Genomic DNA, 21,786 nt, shown 5'->3' with positions numbered 1-21,786 from the left:
CTCCCATGAGAAAGTCACCCTCCACATGGAGAGCCTTATGCGGCAGCACCTGCAGTGCCTGCACAAGCAGTGTGGTGTCCTGCACAGAATGCTGGGCAATTCATGTAGCCTGGACCAGTCAGCTCAGAACCTGAGCACTGATGCCCATGCAGTACATGAAGCACTGAGTAGCCTGGACAGGACATTTGCACAGGTAGTTTAATAGTGGCGGGAGGTGATGCCAGCTGTGCCCCGGCAGTGGATTCCCTCAAGCCAACAGAATAATCTTGCCAAGGGCTGCAGCAGTTCTTGAGAACAATGAGGATCCGACACCACACAGGGCACCATCACCAACTTCAATTTCCGTGACTCCTCTGACAGAGTGCACACCTGTGTGCCAGGTCCTGGGGACAATGGCTGCCCCTGAAGAGATGCAGACATGGCAGTGTCCTGGATAGTCTCCCCAAAGGGTCCCGCTAAGACTAGGATGTCCGCCATGGTTCTCAAAGCCACCAAGGCACAGATGTGAGCAAGCTGTATCCACCTGCTCCGAGGCAACAAGGAGAGTAAAATGTAGGAGTGTCTGAATGCGGAGTGGACCACATCAGTTAGATCACAAAATGGGTCACTGTGGTGTGTTATAGATGTTGCATGCCAGTATTAAGTTCAACTCACTATGTCAATGAATTCATTCTTCATTACAATGAGATGAATTACCTTTACAACTTTGTGTGAAACAGCGGTAGTTTGTAAACAAAACAATAACTTCTCAGCGGAGACAGTGGAGACTGCAGGCAGTAGTTCATCGCTCAGTGGTGGAGAGATTACATCGGCCGGACCACCTTGTGCAGCAGAAGGTTCCACCCCGGTCCCCTGTCCCATCCTCTCCAAAGCCCTGCTCATTCTCTTCCTCCCAGAACATCAGACCTTCCTTCCTTCCCACCTCTTCCAAGGGTAATTCCCCTTTGCTGGGCCATGTTATGAAGCATGCAGCATACCACAATCATGCAAAAAACCATGGCAGGTGAGTATCGCAGGGCACTCCCCATGACACCTGCAGCCCAGGCAATGAAAGCGCAGCTTGAGCAGGCCAATCGGCTCTTCAATGAGGGTTCTTGTCAGTGCACGGCTGCCATTATAACACTTTTTGGGCTCTGTTCTTGGAACAGGTAGAGGTGAGGAGCCATCACCTCTAGAATCCATCCTCCCTCGATAACCTCCTGCAATTTTTCAGCGCATGCAATGAGACTTTTCAGCCATCAAAAAAATCAAATATATTTTCAAAGACTTTCCTCCCTGCTGACTTGACTCCGTTATTGTGCACGCCTCCACTTACTGGGCGTGATTGTTGAGGGCACCTGAGTCCTGGCCGCCTCCCACAGTATTGCATTTGAAGTTGGCCCTTTTAATGTGGCCTCAGCCAGCTTGATTACTGCTTTAGTAGGTGCACATCTGGTTTTCCACCCGTGCCCTTTCGTGCACTGTGCAGAGGGCAGAAACAGGGGCAGGATCTCCTGCTGCGCTGCTCGGTCATTTGGTTCACCATCACACCTCTGTTCCATGTCGATTTCGGATGGGAAACCTCTGGCCTTGGTGTAGATCCAAGGTGGCTGTCCCCTCGAAGGTCAAGATCCATTTTCTCATTCGATACATATCTGATAAGTCTTATTCTTTTTCCAGTGAAACTTGCCATGTGTTATAAAAAAATGAAATAACCTCATATACCTCACACTATAAAAATTCTCACTGTATAAGCTAAACAATCTCTGTTCACTTCAATTTAATTGAAAGCAGCCTCAGATTTTTCCCTTATAACTACTGGCCTAAATGAACTGACGTTGGATAGAATGTTTACACTTCTAGGTTTTTTGTGAAAAATGTACGTAAATAGAATTGTAGTTTGTATTTAGTTTGACTAATAATAGAATTGTTATAGCAACAAGGATCAAGTCTATCAAAATGCATGTTGACTCATTGGGTTGATAACATGCAGCTTGTGAAGCAAAGGGCTCAAAATCATGAGGAAAGAGTTACAAAATTACACTTGTTTACTTAAGGAAAAGAGAACGGGGAAGGAGCAAACATGATCCAGTTCTTTAAAATTCTGAGAGCTATTGCTAACATATATATTTAATATAGACTGTAAACATCAAATGAGAGAGGGGGTGGAAAATGGTTATGGTGCATTTTCAGGTTAACAGTGGCACAGGTGGCCCGAGGATGGTCTGACATTAGACCTCAGGTTTCATTTCAATCACTTAAGCAAGCTTCTGGTACCTATTGCACCTCTGAGGCAGATTGCCTGTGTCAAGCAGTTCAATTTCTACTTAAGGTGGGACCTCAAGTAATTCCTGCGGTTGGGAAGCTGGTCTTCTGCAAGCCCTAGGTGGAATTGAAAATAGACTAATCTTTGCTTTGCTGGAATTCTGGCCCATATTTTTTGTTCTGCTATTTTCTGGTTTGGGGAGGAGCCTGGATGGATCTTTCTCCTAGACCCCCAAGTCCAAAGGGCATGTCTGGAATTGTTTTCAAACTACCCCCATCCCATCCTGTCCGTAGCCTGAGTGGAACTCTTGCCAGCTAGAGGGGATCAATCACCAAGAACTGAAGAAGGAACATTTATTTCAGGTTTCCAGCATCCACTGTATTTTGCTTTTATTTCTTTGAGCTGTTGACTCTTCTGTCGGGGCAGCATGATGCTGTTCCAACATTTCCTCTAGTGATTCAGTGCCAAAAATACTATTACCCACTTGCAGGCATGAGCAGCCCACCCAGCTGTACAGATTGTCCCCTCCCCTGAAATTGAGACTGAGCCTCCAGTCTGAGGCTATGGCACACAGGGCCTCTACCCCAATGCAGTTACACTGGTGCGGCAGACCCTAGAAACCATAACCTGACTTCAGAAAGACATAGACTGGTGAAATGGCAGACATAGAGCAGATGCAATTTAATGCAGACAAGTGCAAGGTTTGTAAGAAACAAAACAAAAACAGAAACAGAAATACCTGGAAAAACTCAGCAGGTCTGGCAGCATCGGCAGAGAAGAGTACAATTGACGTTTCGAGTCCTCATGACCCTTCAAGAAACAACATGGAGAGGCTGTATGACCTAAATTATACTATTCTGATGGGGGTGTGAGGGCAGAGGAACTGGGCAACGCTTAGTCGCAAATCCTTGAAGGTAGCAGGGCAAGGTGAGAAAGTGTATGGGATACTTGGCTTTGTAAATAGGGGCACTGAATATAAAAACAAAGAAATCATGCTAAACCTTTAAAAATCACTGCTTAGGTATCAGCTGCAGTATTGTGTACAATTCTGGGCACCACACAAAGGCCTGGAGAGAGTAGAGGGAAAGTTTACCAAGATGTTACAGGAGGGAGGAATTTCAGTTCCATGGAGAAATGAGATATTATTAAAATTATTCTCCTGAGAGCAGAGACGGTTAAGAGGAGGGGTAAGTGATGTATTCAGAATTACGGGGGATTTGAACTTGATTTCAAGAAGTTACATTCTTTGAATGCCTTTTAAAACAACAGCTTTGTGATATGTAAAAAGCATAATAAGATTTTGTAAAAAATATTTCTTCAAAATAAAACATATATAATGTAGTAACAAGTAGGGGGAAAGTGATTCCTCTGGCACGTGGATCAATAACCAAGGGGCATAATTTCAAATAAATGATGATAAGAGAAGAAATTTATTCACATAGAGTTGTTAAAGTTCTGGAACACACAGCCTGAAAGGGTGATGGAAACAAATTCTAAAGGAATTTTCAAAAGGCAATTGGACATGGAACTCAAGAGGACTAACTTGCAGGGTTATTAGACAACTCTGACAAAGAGCTGGCACAGGCATGACAAGCCCAATGGTCTCCAGCTTTGCTGTAAGATTCTATGATTTTATGATTTTAACCTCTCTTTTTTCTTTACAGATATTGACTGACCTGGAAATATGTTTCCAACATTTTTGATTTTAGGGATAAATTATTCACGTGCTGTGGAAGGACTGAGTTTGTTAAGACGAGTGATCTTTGCTCTCTCCATAATTTCTTATGTATTGATGTAACTTTACATGCAGATATTTTTGGAAGACCCATAGTCTCATGACTCTCTTAAATAAATTTGCCGAGGACATCAAGAGGTAAAAAGATTCAATGCCTGCATCTAGAAATTGTTACTAGAGTATATCTTACATTGAAGCTTCCTGTCTGAGGAGCAGCATTATAAACAATATTATTGGCCTTACTATCTTTGTTACTACATTATATATATTTTATTTGAAGAAATTTTTTTTACAAAATCTTATTATGCCTTTTACATAATCACAAAGCCGTTGTTTTAAAATGCATTAAAAGAATGTAACTTCTTAAAATCAAGTTCAAAGCATTACTATTAGACATTGAAGATGAAATGATTGATGAAACAACTGAACAAGCGGCAAGATAGATTTTTTCACTTCAGTTTTGAAGAATTTAATTAGCATGTTATGAATTGGATTTAAAAGATTCAGATTAAGGAGATCTCAGGCTGTGTGTCCAAAAGGTGCACTGGCCACTGGAAGCATTAGATGGTTAAATCAGTTCATTTCCCCGGAGAGACTTTTCACTAGCAGGAAACAGCAGACAATTATGAGGGCCCTGCTACATGACCACTTTGACTACTTGCCACCTATCTCAAGCTCTCATATTTCTCCCCTTACAGCAAATCAGATTCGGGAGGCCCTTTTTAACCCTCCATTGTCCCCTCCTGCCACCTAGAAGTGCCACCTCCACGATTCCCAGAAGGAAAAAACCAGCAAAAACTGGGAAATAAGAACACTGGTCTGAGCTGGTCTTGTATACCTTAAAATGGAACACCAGTAAAATTTGGGAAATATGAGTGCAGGTATGAGCTGTTTCTTCCTTCTGGGTGTGGTAATGAAGTTCAACTTTCAAGTGTCTCACCTCAGTGACCCTTTTACATGCAGAAGCCCAGACAATGAAGGAATGGATTTCCACAGGGAAACTCCTGTCAAAATTCATCCTGAGTGTCAGAAAACTATTCAACCTCTGTGGATATCACAGTTGTGCCTAATCGTTTTCATATATGTTCTAAATGATCAGATGAGGAAGAAGACAGCCGATCTGAATTCTACATCCACTGATACTCCCATGCTAGAGATCCCCATATTTGAATGATAATCACTCTACTGACATTTGAATATTGCATCATGAGACTCATATATGGCCCTGGCCATACAGGAAATGTGACTGAATGGATTTCTGCAGATCCTGAGGTACCACTGAGCACAGACCCAAAAGTGATATGAGAATATTCGGATGCACGTTCCTGTCCCTCCTCCCCTGCAGAATTATTCTCGCAGTTGAATAAAGGGTGAAAACCTGGAGCCAACAGGTTCCAGCCCAGTTACTGTCTCTCCAATATGCCGAATTTTCACTCCAAAAAAATAAGCAGCCTTTATGGCTCATCCGCTCAAGTCTTGGCAGCTGAGCTGGCAGGGAACTATCACTGGAGGACCAGTAGGAGGTCCAGCTCATCTACACTTTAATTTAAAACAGGACAAGTAAAAGACTAAATGTGCGGCAACCACTACACTTGTTCTTTCAATGCATATTTGGCGCATCCTTCTGTCCCAAATGAAGTGTTTTTTTCAGGACACTGCTTCCATTTTATCTTCTGTACTAAATTCATAATAAGCTGGCAGCGATATGTGCCTGTACACTTGAGTGGTCTCAAAATCCAGCTGTGGATTTTCCTTTGGAGGATCTGGATTTGTGACACTCCAAAACTCAAATCCAAATTTGTCCGAGTACTAGCCTGATGCAGCGCACTATTTCATGTTTCGCTCAGGGCTGCACATGAGCTGGGCCTCCGGTTTGTTGGAGCTCCCCTCCTGCATCATTCTGATTGTGAAATCCTCTCAATCATCTTCCTATTATCTGCCCACAGGAAGCATGCTTCAGGCCCTGCAGCGGAATCTCAGTGCCCCCCCCCCCCACCCCCACCAGCCTGCTTGGCCTTAAGGGGATTTGGTGCCAAACTGATGACCTGAGCTGGAGGAGTTAAAATCTACTGGGCCTCAGGCTGTGGGGGGGACAGACAGTTTACTACCAGTCTGAGTGAGCCCCTTCACCCCACCTTCCCTCCAACCCCATGGCACTCCTGCCAGGAGTTAAAATTTAAGTTTTGGCAGCTCATATTATTTTACCCATGAAATTTTTGGGGGAGTTCGCCCCATGTCCAGTTGTAAATGGATCTCCATTTTAAAAAAAAATCTCCTCAGTCTCCCACCGGAATTATGGCAAGTGGCTGGTAGAAATCTCTGGAGCATTTCAGCTATGAAGAGAGGCTGGACAGGCTAGGGTTGTTTTCCTTAGAGCAGAGAAGGCTGAGGGGGGACCTGATAGAGGTATACAAAATTATGAGGGGCATAGATAGGGTAGATACGAAGAAATCCTATCCCTTAGTGAAGGTGTCAATAACCAGGGGGCATAGATTTAAGGCAAAGGGCAGGAAGTTTAGAGGGGATTTGAGGAAAAGATTTTTCACCTAGAGGGTGGTTGGAATCTGGAACACACTGCCTGAGGGGTGGTAGAGGTAGGAACACCCACAACATTTAAGGAGTATTTAGAAGAGCACTTGAAACGCCAAGTGATGGAAAATGGGATTAGAATAGATAGGTGCTTGATGGCCGGCATGGACACAATGGGCCAAAGAGCCTGGTTCGGTGCTGTATAACTCTATGACTTTAATTCAGGGCCAGTCAACAGCTCTTACACATTTGGAAATCAAATAAAGTTGGCAGGTCAAGCAGATTATTAAAATATCCTGACTCATAGACTTTGGCCAAAAAATTTTACATAAACATGCCAGGAGGTTAAGTCCAGAGAAAACCCCAATTAAAGACGTTTGGAGCCGAACCATAAAATGGAATTGAAGACAATTAATGAGGCAGGAATAACATTCACCTTCTGACAAAACTAATACAGGAGTGTCCACTGAGCACCGCTGTTCCTTTGCAAGTTAACCACATTTACATCCTAGATTACACCAGATGATCACTGCATTTTACCAAAATATGTTCCTGAAGGATTCAAAAATACTTCATCGAGTTCATCTTAGAAATGGCATTCTTATCCACTGAACTAGAGATGGTTAAATGCAAGCAGAGAAAATGGAGAAATTGTGCCAATAGCTAGCACTTTAATATCTCCAGCTCAATAAACTGCAAGCAGAGAAACCATGGGAAAATTAATTCTCACTCCACATAACTGCCTTTCAGGCTTTTCAGAAGCCGTGTGTTCTCCTAACCAATCTAGAACTAGGGGGCACAGTTTCAAAATAAGGGGTCTCCCATTTAAGACCGAGATGAGAAGGAATTTCTTCTCTCAGAGGGTTGTTCGTGTTTGGAATTTTATTTCTCAGACAGCAGTGAAGACTGGCTTGTTGAATATATTCAAGGCTAAGTTAGAAAGATTTTGATTGACAAGGGAGTCAAGGGTTATGGGGAGCAGGCAAGAAAGTAGAGTTAAGGCCACAATCAGATCAACCATGATCTTATTGAATGGTGGAGCAGGATCGAGGGGCCAAATGGCCTACTCCTGCTCCTATTGCTTATGTTCGGTAAAACCAACTGCATCAAGTTTCAAGAAAGGGCAACAAATAGCAATATTTTCCCTGCCCCACAGATGTAAATCAACTTAAAGTCCTGAATAGCTGTTGCAAAGGAACTAACAAAGTTTTCCTGATAGTACTGTGGGATACTTTAAAGCAGGCTTATGTTTGTGTGTGTGTGAATAATTTAAGTAAACTGCAGAGTGTTAGACCGCAAGATTTGAATTATCAAAGGGATTAAGTGTAAAAAACAGGTATTTGAAATACTAATGGATGAGCTAAGTAAAATGGAATTTGCATTTTTAGATAAGGGGAGAGGCTGTTAGCTTTTCAAAGGGCATGTTAAGATGTTTACAAATGGCAAGATAAATAAGGCAAAGTTATTACATTTATTTTTCCCAAACGTGCTGGCCATAATGACAACATAAAAGATTTTTATGGAAAGGTAACTTCCAAAGACAGGTTAAAACAATGGAATTTACAGATCAAAAAGGAGGAAATATATTTCAAGAAGGATGGAAAGCTGTATGGTTGTGGTTGTGTGAAATCTTGAAAGGTGCACTGTGTGAAACAGACTGGTGGAAAAAGCCTCTAGCCACTCTAGAGAAATTTGCTGTTCCAGGAAGCAAGGTTGTGTTAAAAGCCTTGGAATTTCACTGTCAAGTGAGAGGGGGAGAGAAGCTGTGAAATACCTCCCTTATAGAAAAAATGGGTGCTTGTGGTAATCTTGCTGGATGTTTTATAGATTAAGAATCTATTTTGGGCTGTTGCCTGAAAGGGATGTGTAGTTGGGAGTCTAGTTAAGTAGAAATTTTGGGAACTGTTATAAAACTAAAGATAACTGTGCAACTGTAATCTTGTGTGTGTTTAAGTTTTCTTTTCTTTTGTTAATAAATGTTTTAATTTAGACTTTAAAATCAATGAATGTGGTAGTGGACTCATTACTTCTGATGTCAGTGCAAAATCTTCTTGTAATAAATACAAATCACAAAATTGTTGTGATACCGTAGCCAAGTTTCCCTCTGGGATTTGGTCAGCTTGGCACGTATCACCTGCCATATCATAACACTGTTCCACCTAATGTGCCATATTATCCACCCTTCACAATGTCTATGTTGTTCTGATGGACCCTGCAACTTCAGCACCAGATTCCACATAGCAGTTGTTCAGTCTGTGCATACGCTGCAGCTGCATCTCAACATCTCAATTTCAACAGTCCACAGACAATGCGGTAGGGAGGCTTCAAGCCTTGCCCACAGAACTGCCTCCCACACTTCTCCCCTTTGTAAACAGGAATTAACAGGTTCCCCAGATGGGTAAGCTGGTTAAAGCAGTCAATTGTTATGACACCCTCTGTGACCTTGCCTGTAATTGGGCAGGATAATGGGCGGAGGGTTGCAACGTAGCCTCCTTTTTTACTTATACAATAAAAGAGTGGGGATAGAGACAGGAAGATTTACAGGGTAAAGACCACAGAATAAAGAATTATTGTTTCACGTGAGTCCGGAATTGAAGTCCAATGGTGTATTCTTCCATGGAGGTTGGCAGGTTGAAGACTGAAGCTGTATAATTCACTTTTCCAGTAGAGATGACTTCCACAATGTGATAGGCACATGAAGATGAATTAGTCTTGTAGGCAATGGTATAGAAGTTCAGAAGTCCCAGTAGAAACAGAGCCCTTTTACTGAACTGCTGCTTGCTAGGTGGAAAATAGCAGACTGATTGGTAGTGCAGTAAGACAGTTTAACTGGTTCCCCTAACTAAGGTGGGGGGAGGGGGGGGGGGTCATGTGATTCCCACCTCTCGACTTTGGCTTTGACATCCCTTTGGATTCTTGAGATTGTTGATGTTTCAACCATTAAGAATTTCAAAGGAGGTTGCAGGTTCCTTTGTCCTAGCAGACAAGTAGTCTCTGCTGGCCAGGCCTGGCTTAGGAAATGTAGATGGACTTTGTATAATTCCATTTGAATTTGGTCTCCGCAGTCCACAGGGTCGTTAGTGTCTCTTCAAAGATAACGAGGCACAAATTTCTTTGATACTGCTAGAATAGCTCTTACTGTTCAGGGTTATAGGCAGACATAGCTTCAATCATTTTAAAGTCTTTGTCCAGTTTGTAAAATTTCAGGAAGTAATCGTGTTGTTTTATAGTGTGAGGTTTTAGCTCTGTTACAAATCTGATGCAGGATGGTCTGGCCTGACCTGTTGTGAAGCGCTGTCAGCTTGAATTGGGAATTAATGGTACGATTCTATTGCATTTATCCTTGTGAGGGATCATGTGATTGTTGAGCATGTATTTAACTCTGCCTGTGAACAGTTGTGGCATTTAGTACAGTGCTGTCTCTTTGTAGCACGCCTTTGAACAATGTAATCCCGTTTATATCGTAAGATGTTGATCCATCCTAAGAGACTTCAAATAAAAAAATCCACTTTTGTTTCATATCCAAAGCGACTCACTTGCAGAAGAAATGTTTACGGTGACAGTACTGAACCACAAGGAAAATCACGGTGGGAGAGAATTCCTGTGATCATTAAGTGTGGCAAAACTTTAAATAGGTTTATGAAAACACCCTCTGCAATTTGAACAACATTGCAAGAATGTTAATAAAGACCGTCAAGAGCAAACATTCAGTAAAGTACTAGCGCTGACAGAAAAGTGTGATCCAGAGTGGGAGAGAAGGAAGTAAGTATTAAAGGATGAATGGCATGCATCTTGCAGATGATGCTTTAATAATATAGAAACTGGACCATCCTGCAGGAGGTTTTTTGATCAAGTGCCACCTGATTAAACCACCAAGAACACAGCTAAGCAAGTTGACAGGCATGGCCTATATAGCTGGAGAATGTTTTCTAATGTTTTTTCTCATCAGATTCTTCTGTGCCTTTAAACCTCCTTGCCACCTCTTTGGAGGATGGTCCCTGCAGCATTACCTCATTCACCCCTTTTGCAGCAGCATGGTCCCACTTGGCAGCAGGAACCCTGCCAGGAGCCAAACTAGCTCTGACCCTGCAAAATACATCGGGGTTATGCTGAAACATAGCAGATGTCCTATGACCCACCCAACCCCCCCCACCCCCCACCCTCCCCCCACCCCCGTCCCATTCTTCTACCTCAAAGAAGAGAATCCTATCCATTGGTTAAGGTAGTCCCAGATTGGATCCTTGGCCTGTGCTGAATCAGCCGATTTCAATTAGGGTGCCGATAGATTTATCTAATTCCTTTTCGCCCTTAGTAAGGTGGGGGAAATTGGCCACATTTTCCCATTCATGATCAGTCCGCAGTTACCCATGTTGAAAGTGTGGATATCACATGGGGACAGGGTTAGGCTTGCCTCCGATACCTTCCATGCATAAACAGATGAAGAATAAGCACTTGGGCAAGGTGCTGGAAGATGTCTGGTACCTATGGAGCTGTATCCCAGCAAGAAACCACCAGAAGAAACTGGCAAAAAAAAAATGAATGGGAGAAAAACCCAATTCAAATCGTACTGCGATCCATCACTTGCTGAATTTTGGTTATTAAAGTGTTTTGGCCAATGGAAGCTCTGTACAATGGTGCCTTGGTACAACAGGGCATATTGTCTGAATTCACACTGCCAGCAGAAGGACTCGTCCACTAACCACAGAGTCAGAATGTATAGATGTGCTGCCGTCACTTCTCTTCTCATTCAAATTAACAGGGAGGTTGCCTGTTGCCAGCATAAACTCAGGAAATTGGCCCTAACACCTCCAAGTTTTACTGTGCTTCAGGCAGATGTGGATTTACACATGTCTGCCCTAACAGTTGTGTCTCTCTCCATCCTCTTGTTATGCTGCCAAATATATTGACGGCAGTGGAGGTAATGGGGGTGGAGGGTGTAGATCTTGAAAACAAGAGCTTTGTGAATCAGTGATTTTGCTGAGTCTTTACAGCTGTTGAAGGATTCAACCTGAAATATCAACCTGCCCTTCATTCCCAAATTTGGAGTTTGCTATGCCATGATAACACATTAATTGATGTTATCAGGATTTATTTTACTGACCGTAGTGCTATCAGAAATCCATTGTGGTGTCCCTTATTATGGCCAGGATTACCCGGTCAGGGGGCGGAGCCTACTCGCCGACCCGTAAAATGACGCGTGGTGATGTCAGGCGGAACTCCTGACGGGTAAGCCAGGAGCCCTGGCGGGCATTAGAAAAAGCATGAAACCTCATCCAAGGGCGGGATGAGGTTTCATGTAAGTTTTTAAAAATGTAATTAAACTGTGTTTAAAAGTGATGGACATGTCCCAACTCGTGTGACAGTGTCACATGAGGGGACATGTCAGGGAATTTTTTTTTTTTTCACATTTTTTACTGTAGAGCCAATCTCCGAGGCAGCACTTAGCCTCAGGGAGATGAGTGCGCTCTTTCGTGTGCATGCACAAAAGAGCACACTCTCGGCTCAGGGAATCCCCCCCCCACTGCCCGTACAGGGAGTGCATAGCGCTTCCGCGTGGATGTCACGCTGAGCAGGCCTTAATTGGCCCGCCCACATAAAACGGCAGCGCACCCCCGATTGAGGGCGCCGATTGGAGGAGCGCCTCCACGCACCCGCTCTTAAACTTCCCCCCTGCCCTATGTGTTATAGCATGGTGGAAATGATACAGTGTGCAAGTTACAGCTGATATCTCAGCCTGTTATCTGACAGAGCTTATTGTGCTTCATAATGAATTTGTTACAGAATGAGGAGGTGAGATGGATTCTGTTTTTTTTCTCTCTCTCTCTCCTCTAAAATATCAAATTAATTTCCTATATTGACATTATTTCTGTCTTATGAGCAAGGTCAGCTTGGCAGTAAGGGCATGTGGGCCATAATTTTACGGCCCTGTCGTGGCGGGGACGGGGCTTTCTAAATCCACTGACTTTGGTGGGAACGTAAAATCCCGCTGTCGTAAAATTCAGTCCACAATTGACAGCCAGTAGTTCCCAGAAATGCCATTACTGCAGGGTGGACCAAGGATCATAAGGAATTTGTAATTGTAATGCTGTTCCTCTTTGAGAGAAGGAGATTTTCTTTCAAGTTGTGCTGCTGGGCAAATATACAACATTGTACAGATAACAGAATGAAAAGGTGTAAATTAAGGACAATTACATTTAATGCATTTTGATGAAAACCCTATGTGCTCGTAACTGACCAGATGGCAGCAACGCTGTGTTGAACGCTAACATTATATCTATAAACAAAGGTTCATTGGATGCAATGTTTGAGTGAAGCTAAAATAAAATTGTTAGGTTGTCATTTGTTGTTGAAATCTAATGGCAATATACAGCTGTAGAATTGTACAGTTGCAGAATAAAACTGTTTTCTCAGTAGTTTCTCATTGATTGTAAATACAACAGCGTATTCTCATAAATCAATCCATTCAAAACACATTCAAATTTTGGTTATAAAAGATTCAAAAAGCACTCTATCAATTAAAAATGAGAAATTAAAACTCAGGCTATCAGCTCTAGTTCAATGAATTTAAATAGGCACTGGAAAAATGGTTGCATTCAGTGTTTTGGGTTTGGAAGCTGGTAAACCCTTTAATCTCACTGGGCTAAAGCATGAGGCCCAACAGATTTCAACTCCCAGGCATAACACATATGGTCCTGACATTGACTCCCCCTGAAGCCGGCAGGATTAATGGGTGGAATTTAATCCAGGTCTTGCCCATTAGCAGGGGAGCCAGCGAGAGCCCCACATTGGGGCCTTTGGGGAAATGCCTGCCCCCTAGAGCAACCGGCCAATCGAAGGCTGGCAGGTCCTCATTGCAGTCAGCGCCACTGGGGGAGTGGTGGTCACTGTGGGCAATGCACCCACATAGAATATAAAAGTAAGGATATAATGTTGGAATTGTATAAAACACTGGTGAGGCCACAACTGGAGTATTGTGTGAAGTTCTGGTCACCACATTACAGGAAGGACGTAATATCTCTGGAGAGAGTGCAGAGGAGGTTTACAAGAATGTTGCCAGGGTTAGAAAAGTGTAGCTATGAGGAGAGATTGGATAGGTTAGGGTTATTTTCCTTGGAACAAAGAAGGTTGAGAGGTGACTTGACTGAGGTGTACAAAATTATGAGGGGAATAGATAGAGTGGACAGGATAAAATTGTTTCCCTTGGTGGAGAATTCCAGAACCAGGGGACAAAGATTCAAGATAAGTGGCAGAAGGTGTAGGGGGGACATGAGGAAGAACTTTTTTACGTAGAGGGTAGTGGGTGTCTGGAATTCGCTGCCCAAGTTGGTGGTAGAGGCAGAAACTTTAAACTCTTTTTAAAAGTACCTGGATCTGCACCTAAAGTGCTGTAAGCTGCAGGGCTATGGGCCGGGTGCAGGAAGGTGGGATTAGAAAGGGCACCTGGGTGTCCTCGGGCTGGCATGGACAAGATGGGCCGAATGGCCTCCTTCTGTGCTGTAACTTTTCTATGGTTCTAGGGTCCCAGGATCAGTGCCTGGATAAGTGCGGCTTCAAAAACGCTCAAAAAGCTCCACACCATCCAGGACAAAGCATCCTGTTTAATCAGCACCCATCCACCACCTTAAACATTCACTTCCTTCACTTCTGGTACATTGTGGCTGCAGTGTGTACCATACACAAGTTATGCACTGACAAACTTCCGAGGCTTTTTCGAAAGCATCTCCCAAACTTGTGAATTCTAGTACCCAGAAGGACAAGAGCAGCAGATAAATGGAAACACCATCACTTGCAAGTTCCCCTCCAAATCAGACTCTATCTGACTTGGAACTATATCACAGTTCCTTCAGCATCACTAGATCAGAATCCTGTAACTAACTACCTACCTAACAGTACTGTGGAAACATCTCCGCTAGAAAGACTGACTAGGCAAATCGCCATCACTTCTCAAGTGCATTTAGTGGTGGTAACAAGTGCTGGCTTTGCCAGTGATCCCATATCCCAAGAATAAAAAATACCTAAACCCTTAGGTTTCTCTGTTCCTCCATTCCTTTTAGTTACTATTAAGTGTATATTTCCCCTTCTATCCTGCACCCAAATGCATCACCTCATATTTCTCAAGTTTAAATTTCATCCGATGTCCATCTGCCCAGTTACTAACCTGCATAAGTGCTTCATGCTCCATAGTTTTGTTGTTTACATATTCTGATATTGTGACCTTATCTCCAAGTTCATGACATATATATTGACAAGAGTCACAGTCCCAACACTGGTCACTGTTTATATCCCTCCATCTGAAAGCAATACATTAACCACTTGTCTCTGCTTTCTGTACCATAATGACTTTACTATCTGCTATGGACATAATTGTTTTAATACCATTTGCCTTATTAGCAAGTCTCCTTTATGCATCTTACCAAATGTATTTTGGAAATCCATGTACACGCCATATACTGCATTTCCTTTCTCAATATAACCTGTTATGTTCTCAATTTATTCACAATCTTTGCTATATCTGTCAGGCATCATTTGCTTTTTTCAAATCCACAGTGTTTCATTTCTGTTTCTCCTCTTCTGTTTCTCCTCTTCTGCTTTCATGTGTTGGTTACTTCTCTTCTGCTCATCCCTACATTTCTCATTTAACTTGCTTCCACTTCTGTTCTCTTCTGCTTCTTTCCTTCCTTTTCTTTTGGGTGGGTACTGGTGGGTGTGGTAGGGGGAAGACAGCTACCAAATGCTGCAGGTCTCATTTTCCAGAGGCAGATATGAAGAAAATGCAGTTTGCAGACCTCACTTCACAAACCCTACCACTTAACCATCTTCTGCTGCTTGCTCCCAATTCACCTGCCCTTATTTCCTGCTAATCTACAATCCTGGGCAGGATCACCGCATCTTCATGGCGAGTGGAAGTCATATCGTGTTGAAGATCCGCCCTGTTTACCAACTATGGACAATATCCTGGTGTCATAAATGTTGACATTAAACTATCAAGTCAAAAGTTGTGATACAGAAAAGGTAATGTTAACAAGAAATGTGTGCTGTAGGGGAGACACACACGCGTTCACAGGTACCATAGGTACTTTCCAGCAAAGGTCTAATATTTTCCAAAATGTAAGAGCCCAGACTGCGTTTTTTTAACTTAAAGATGCTGAGGGCACTTATCTAGCCCTTGTTATCTTTTATTTCACCATGTTGTGAAGAAAGGAAGTTTGCAAACACTTTTGTGGAGATTTTTAAGCATCTAAGAAGAATGGTCATGATTGGTGAAGGATATTTGAGGCAGAATACCTTTTAATGGGGCAGAATTTGCAATTTTGGACTGTTTAAATTGAAGCCACCCGATCATACAAAACACATTATTGGCAATGTATGTGCCATACCCATCTGGTTTCTTTAGCAGCATCTGGATTTGCTCCCAGAGCAGTCAGGGGTTGCAACCCCCTACTGAAATCAAAGAGCCGCTCTAGGGTGCAATGCCTTCCTGGGATGTTTCTGGAGAAGTCTGGGTGTGTTGGAGACTTACTCCTGGGGCAGAAGAGTTCCTCATGGGGCAGGAAATATGCTTACACTACACTTGTTCTCCCCTTAAGTTGGAAGTTTTTTTATTTCCACACTTAATTTGATTTCTCTAATTTTATTTAACACAATCAGTGAATGTTGTCAACGTCATAAATCGTACAAGCTTGGATTTATGAAATCCAAGGGAGCTAGTGGGATAAAGTAATAGGCTCATCATAGCGTTTTGGGATACATTGATGTGGACCTTTGTCTCACTCCCTTGTGCCATTAAATTTATTAACTACTTCAAGGCACCTTCCCTGAGCTTGCAGTAACAGACTGCGTGGTAATGAGATATTTTTTGTCAAATGTTGGCATAAAAGGGACAACTTCAAACTCAGCACTTGCTTCACTCTGTAAACATCAACAATCCTGACACACTTGAACGCAATACAAATTAGCATGTTTGTCTTGCAACATGAATTCCCAAATAATGTGGGTCTTTAGAATTGTGGGGCCATAGAGATTTAAATTCAGATTCTTCCAGTAGTCAGGGCAGGTGGAACAAAGCTTTGGAAGAAGCTGCATGGAGCAGTGAAATAACTGCGCCATCAGCTGTTAGCATAAACCCCCTCTTCTGAATAACATACCACTGCTTCCTTTTTTTCTCTGCACCATCAACCCACTCACCCAGATGAACATCAATACTATCTGAACAAGGGCCCGAGTTAATTTTAGATACTGATCCCCAAATATAACACTTTCAGCATGAGCTGGAGATCCTCTTGCGTAACCAATTCGGACACTTAATTCATAAACCTTCTAAAAAAAAGTCTGTGTGGCAGAGTTGTCAGCGTTATGAGGTTCAACGTGTTATCGATACTCAATTTTTTCACTTGCATGTGAAAGTTTATAACAGCTACTGTTGTAATTAATTATTCATCGACATTGTTATAGTAAATATTTTGCAAATAAAGTTGTTCTGAATTAAATGCTTAAGATATTTAATCACATGAGTATTGGCATGTTAAAATTATTACAGCTTTATTATTTAGAAAATAAAATTATTCACCATTTTTTTAAACAATTAACAATGTCTGACTATTTGGAATGTTAATGGCTTAAGTGATAGTTGTTCTAAAATTAACATACAATTTTTCCATATGGTTATGAAGAAGTGCTTTTTAGTATCAAAATCAGCAGATAGATTAAATTTGCCAAAAAAAAGACGTTATTAAGTCTACTTGCATCAGATTCTTTTTTTCTGGGGTCCTGCTCCCAAGACCCTGCTAATGACATTTTTAAGGCACCTTCTAGGAGGTGATGTGCTCAGGCAAGCTCTCCAAAGAGAACCAGGTGGGAAATGAGAATGGATTTGTGCAGCAAGTTGTCGTGACCTGGAATACACAGCCTGAAAGGGTGGTGAAAGAAATTTAATCGGTACTTTCAAAAGGGAATTAGGTATGTGTTTGAAAAGGAAAAGAAAAAATTGCAGGCTACAGGGAAAGAGCAGAGGAATGGATGTGGACATCAGTGCATTCAGTTCTTGGTAATCCTGATTTTACAGCCATTCATTTGAACTAGACTGGAGTCTTGCAACTTCAGAAAATAGTGGACAATACTAAGTGCTGTCACCAGGACCTTTATGCATTGGACACTAACCATGCCTGCAGAGCTACTAATTCATCTTGCTCCATAATGCAAGTTGAAGTATTTTGACAACATTCCCAAATTGCACATCAAAGAAAGATTGTAATGCCAACTTTATATGCTGACAGCACGAAAGATCTGCTTCATTGGATGCTGCACACATCAACCAGTGAGTATACCTCAGGCCTCAGAACTCAACAATGTCAGGTGGCCATATGTTGTGGCTTTTTGTGTGCCAAGGACTAGATTATTAGTCGCATAATGCATACTGCACCAGCGCAGTTTGGAGAATAAAAATTTTCTAATTGTAATGACTTGACAGAGCAGACAGTTTCAACAAGAAACAGATAAACTTTATCACAGAGAGCTTTTCAGGTGCTACATGCCCGATCAGGACTCCCTTCAGGAAGCCCCACCCTCCCAGATTGCCTGTGCTTAGGGTTTATTGGTCGGAGCCTCCCAAAACATCAAGTGACCCCTGTTAGACAGCAGGAGAGGCTATACCTTCAGTTACTACACTAATCCCCTCAGAATTGAGGTATAGGAAGCTCAAAACATTTAATGCTACATGGTTGCTTGATACCTCACGAGCATGTGGTTTGAAACTGAGCTATACAAACTGGAAAGGTACCAGGAACTTTCTTTAACAAATATAGTAACTTCAATCCCCTCTAACCAAATCAAATTCTATGTGAGGCTAAACCTGAATCCAACGTGGAGCCTGAGGTAGGCCCCACTTCTAACTTTTTCATTTGGGTATGCTTGGTGGGTGATAGAACACCTGGCCTAATTATACACTAGGTCCTGAGTGAGCCCAAGGAGTGGGAGCCCCTGACTTAAAAATCAATACATAATAAGCTTTAAATTGAAAGGAGCAGAATCACCATGAACATTTTTTGGCAAATCTGCTCTTACTGAGGAAGAAGAAAAGCCAGAAAAGCTGCATGAGTATCACAGTTGTTCTTGTGACATCTTGAGTGGCAATCCAGTTTTACTTTTGCCTGTGAGCAGAACACAGCTCTGCTGCTGATGTCTTTAAGTTTTCTACCTTTGTATAAATGCTTCCATGTGCCTAGTCTAAATAAATGTACCCACAGCGTGTTTAGCCAATCTCTTGTGAATGATTGGTGCCTTTATATCATCATAAAAACACAACAGTTGTTCTCGTGACATCTTAAGAAAGTGGCACAGCAGTGAATTTTGTTTCAAATTACACTGCAAACAAGTACATAAAGGCTTAGTTGAAGATGTCACTCCTATTAGCCCATGGGTAACATAATTACCTTTGTAGGGTCAGAACAAATATCTTGTTTCTTTCAATGCACAGAACGTCCATCTGCCATAATACCATTTAGTAGAGGGAAGAGAGCAAATAGGGAACCTGAAGCCTGCAACCCTTTATTCCTCCAAGAGAGTTCCTGCAGCTATTAACACGTTCCTTTGCCATAATATAATGCCCAGTCCTGAATTAGAAATAGACTTTACCAAGCAATTCATATGGCAGAATTTTCCGCTCGGCATGTGGGTGCGCGCCCAACACGAGGGTGAAATAGTGCGCAATGATGTCGGGTGAGCATCCCGATGTTATCGCGCACTGGCATGATATTTCAATCGCTGTGTAAGTGCGAGAGTTGGCAGCGTGTCCGCCGACAATTAACGGGCCTATTAAGGCCAATAATTTATTAATTAAATGCAATTTTTTGCTGCCTGTCCACGTTACGGTTAGCGGGCGGGCGAATCGGCCAGGCAGCCTTTGAAGTTTTGAGGAAACCTCATTCACAGGTGGGATGAGGTTTCCAACGTAAATTTTTTTAAAAATTTAAATGTTTTGACATAGTTTTTATCATGTATATGTGCATGTGAGTGAGTCCTATGTGGGGACTTTTTTCTCAGAATTTCAAAATCCTTATTTTTGATATTAAATTTCTTCAGTCCCCTGAGGCAGCTCTCTGGCTTCAGGGAGCTATCATTGCGGGCTCCCCTGTGCCCGTGCAGATTTCAGCTCTCGCCCTCCTCCCACCCTCACTCTAGCAGTGCTGAGCCTTTCAGTGCACCTTTCACTCTGGCTGGCCGTTAATTGGCCAGCTAGCGTGATTTTGCAGTCGGAGGCCGATCATGGACGGCAGGCCGTTTCCTGGCCACTCCCGGGCCTGCCCACTGCGCACTCCCGACGACCTGAAAATCCTGCCCATTATCATTCCCAGAGCTTGTAGCTGTAAACAGAAGACTTAAGCAAAAACATGAAACTAATTTGTCACAAAGGGAAGAAGAGCTTTGGGGAAAAAGACAAAATATAGGCACAGATTTTCACTCCCGATTCGAGTGCGCAGAGACAGGAGAATTCCAGGCTCAGCGAACGCGGCATTTAAAAATGGCCGCATGCAGTTCCGATTTTCATCCTTTGGAGCGCGGAGGCTGGTTGGGCAGAAGGCGTGCCTCTGTGCTCCGGCACTGTGTGAATTAAATAAAAAACAAATAAAACAAAAACTGACCTCCATCCCTCACCCCCACCCCCTCACACTCCCATGCCCCATCCATGCCAACCAATGCCACCTCATTCCCCATCTCTTGGCCCCTCATACCTCCTATGCCAACCCATGCCCCTCTACCTACCCCCATGGGCCCTCATACCCCCTATTCCCCCCACATTCCCATGACTCTTTATAGACCCTATGTAAACTTAGTGCCAACCCATGCCAATCCATTCCCCACCACCTTTTGCCCTTACTCCCTCAATGCCAACTCACCTAGTATTATTTGACAGTTCCTTGGCAGCTTTGACAATTCATTGACAGCTTGACCATTCTTTGACAATTCTTTAACAGTTCCAATGAGTTTATGCACTTTTTACTATGATGTTTACTTTTAACAATCTCAAAAGGTGCCTTACCTTTCCCAAAGGTGTCCTGGGACCACATCCAAAGGGGTACCTCACCTCTCCATAGCAGTACCCTAGTTATCCATACAAATCCCCCAAGTTCAGACCAGCTCTTATCTGGTCTAATCTGCACACTCTGAGTTTCACACTCCTGGCCTACCAAAATCCTACTTCAGCTGAGCTAGCTGGTGATCTAAATGTAAATGCTGCCTCTGTAAGCAACACACATGTGTGAACCCTGGCCCGCTCCAGTTCCAGCCCCATGAAAATAGAACAAGCCTCTCTGTCGTGGCAAAAATCGGCACCCTGGACCTTTCCTTGTCCTATCGTTTTTGATGTCCCAATCCAGTCAGTAGGTGAATTTCATGTCTTTGATACAAGCCACACTTTTATATGAAACAAACAAGCAAAGCTCTTCTACACCATGCTGCTGTCAAAAACAAAAAGAAAAATAAACTGACAAATTCAGAAATATCACGGAACCTTCTCAAGCGAAGAATGAGTGCAAGTGGTCTGTACGTGCGGAGGTTCACAATCTATTCTGCCTTCCCCATTTACAATTTGAAACTCAATTATTTCTCGACTCCAGATGCTTTTTCTGAATCCTGCCATTTAGTTCACAGATGTCAAGGTGACATAACACTTACATAAGATCCCTAACACATCTCTCTTTCTCCCCTCCCCACATGCAGGTAACCACTCAAGTTAGTTACAGATATAAACTCCCATCAAACAATTGTGTGGAAAGCTCCTCACAGCAGCTGACTATGGGTTGAGGTTACCTTTATACTTTTAAAATGTAAAAGAATAACTGTAAGATGATCAGAAACAGACTTTTGCCTTTGAAGTGCCACATTCTATGTGCTTAGTCTGGAGGCCTGAATAAACACTGCCTATTCTCACTGACCTTCAAACCAATCCTTCTGAATGCAAAGGCCAGGGTATGGAATTCGTGCCCTCACGCTCCATCCAGAAAAAAGAGCAACTTCACAAACCTCACCCCAGGTATTACAAGTCTATCAATTAATCTTAATACACGTCCTAAGTCTTTTAAAATCATGCAAGCACAGGCACATATATTTTTAGACCTTTGTCAGTCTAGACACAGGTAGGGAGCACATTAGTTCTAGGAACAGGAACTGCATGAAACTGGTTGGGCCGAATAGCCTGTTTATGTATCATACAACTAGTGCAATTCTATGTTAAAAAGTACTTCATTGGTGGTAAAGCGCTTTGGGACATCTTGAGGTCATG

At 42.7% G+C, this 21,786-nt stretch overlaps 1 protein-coding gene across 3 annotated transcripts in view; it reads right to left on the bottom strand.

Annotated features, from left to right (window-relative positions):
• arhgap24 (Rho GTPase activating protein 24) overlaps positions 1–21,786 on the bottom strand; it is a 566,765-nt gene that overhangs the window by 116,843 nt on the left and 428,136 nt on the right. The gene's annotated exons all lie outside the window — the stretch shown is intronic.

Source organism: Cetorhinus maximus, chromosome 1 (assembly GCF_964194155.1).
Source record: "Cetorhinus maximus chromosome 1, sCetMax3.hap1.1, whole genome shotgun sequence".
Taxonomy (NCBI): Eukaryota; Metazoa; Chordata; class Chondrichthyes; order Lamniformes; family Cetorhinidae; genus Cetorhinus; species Cetorhinus maximus.
Note: the sequence above shows the minus strand (reverse complement) of the source record. Positions and strands in the feature narration are given on the sequence as shown.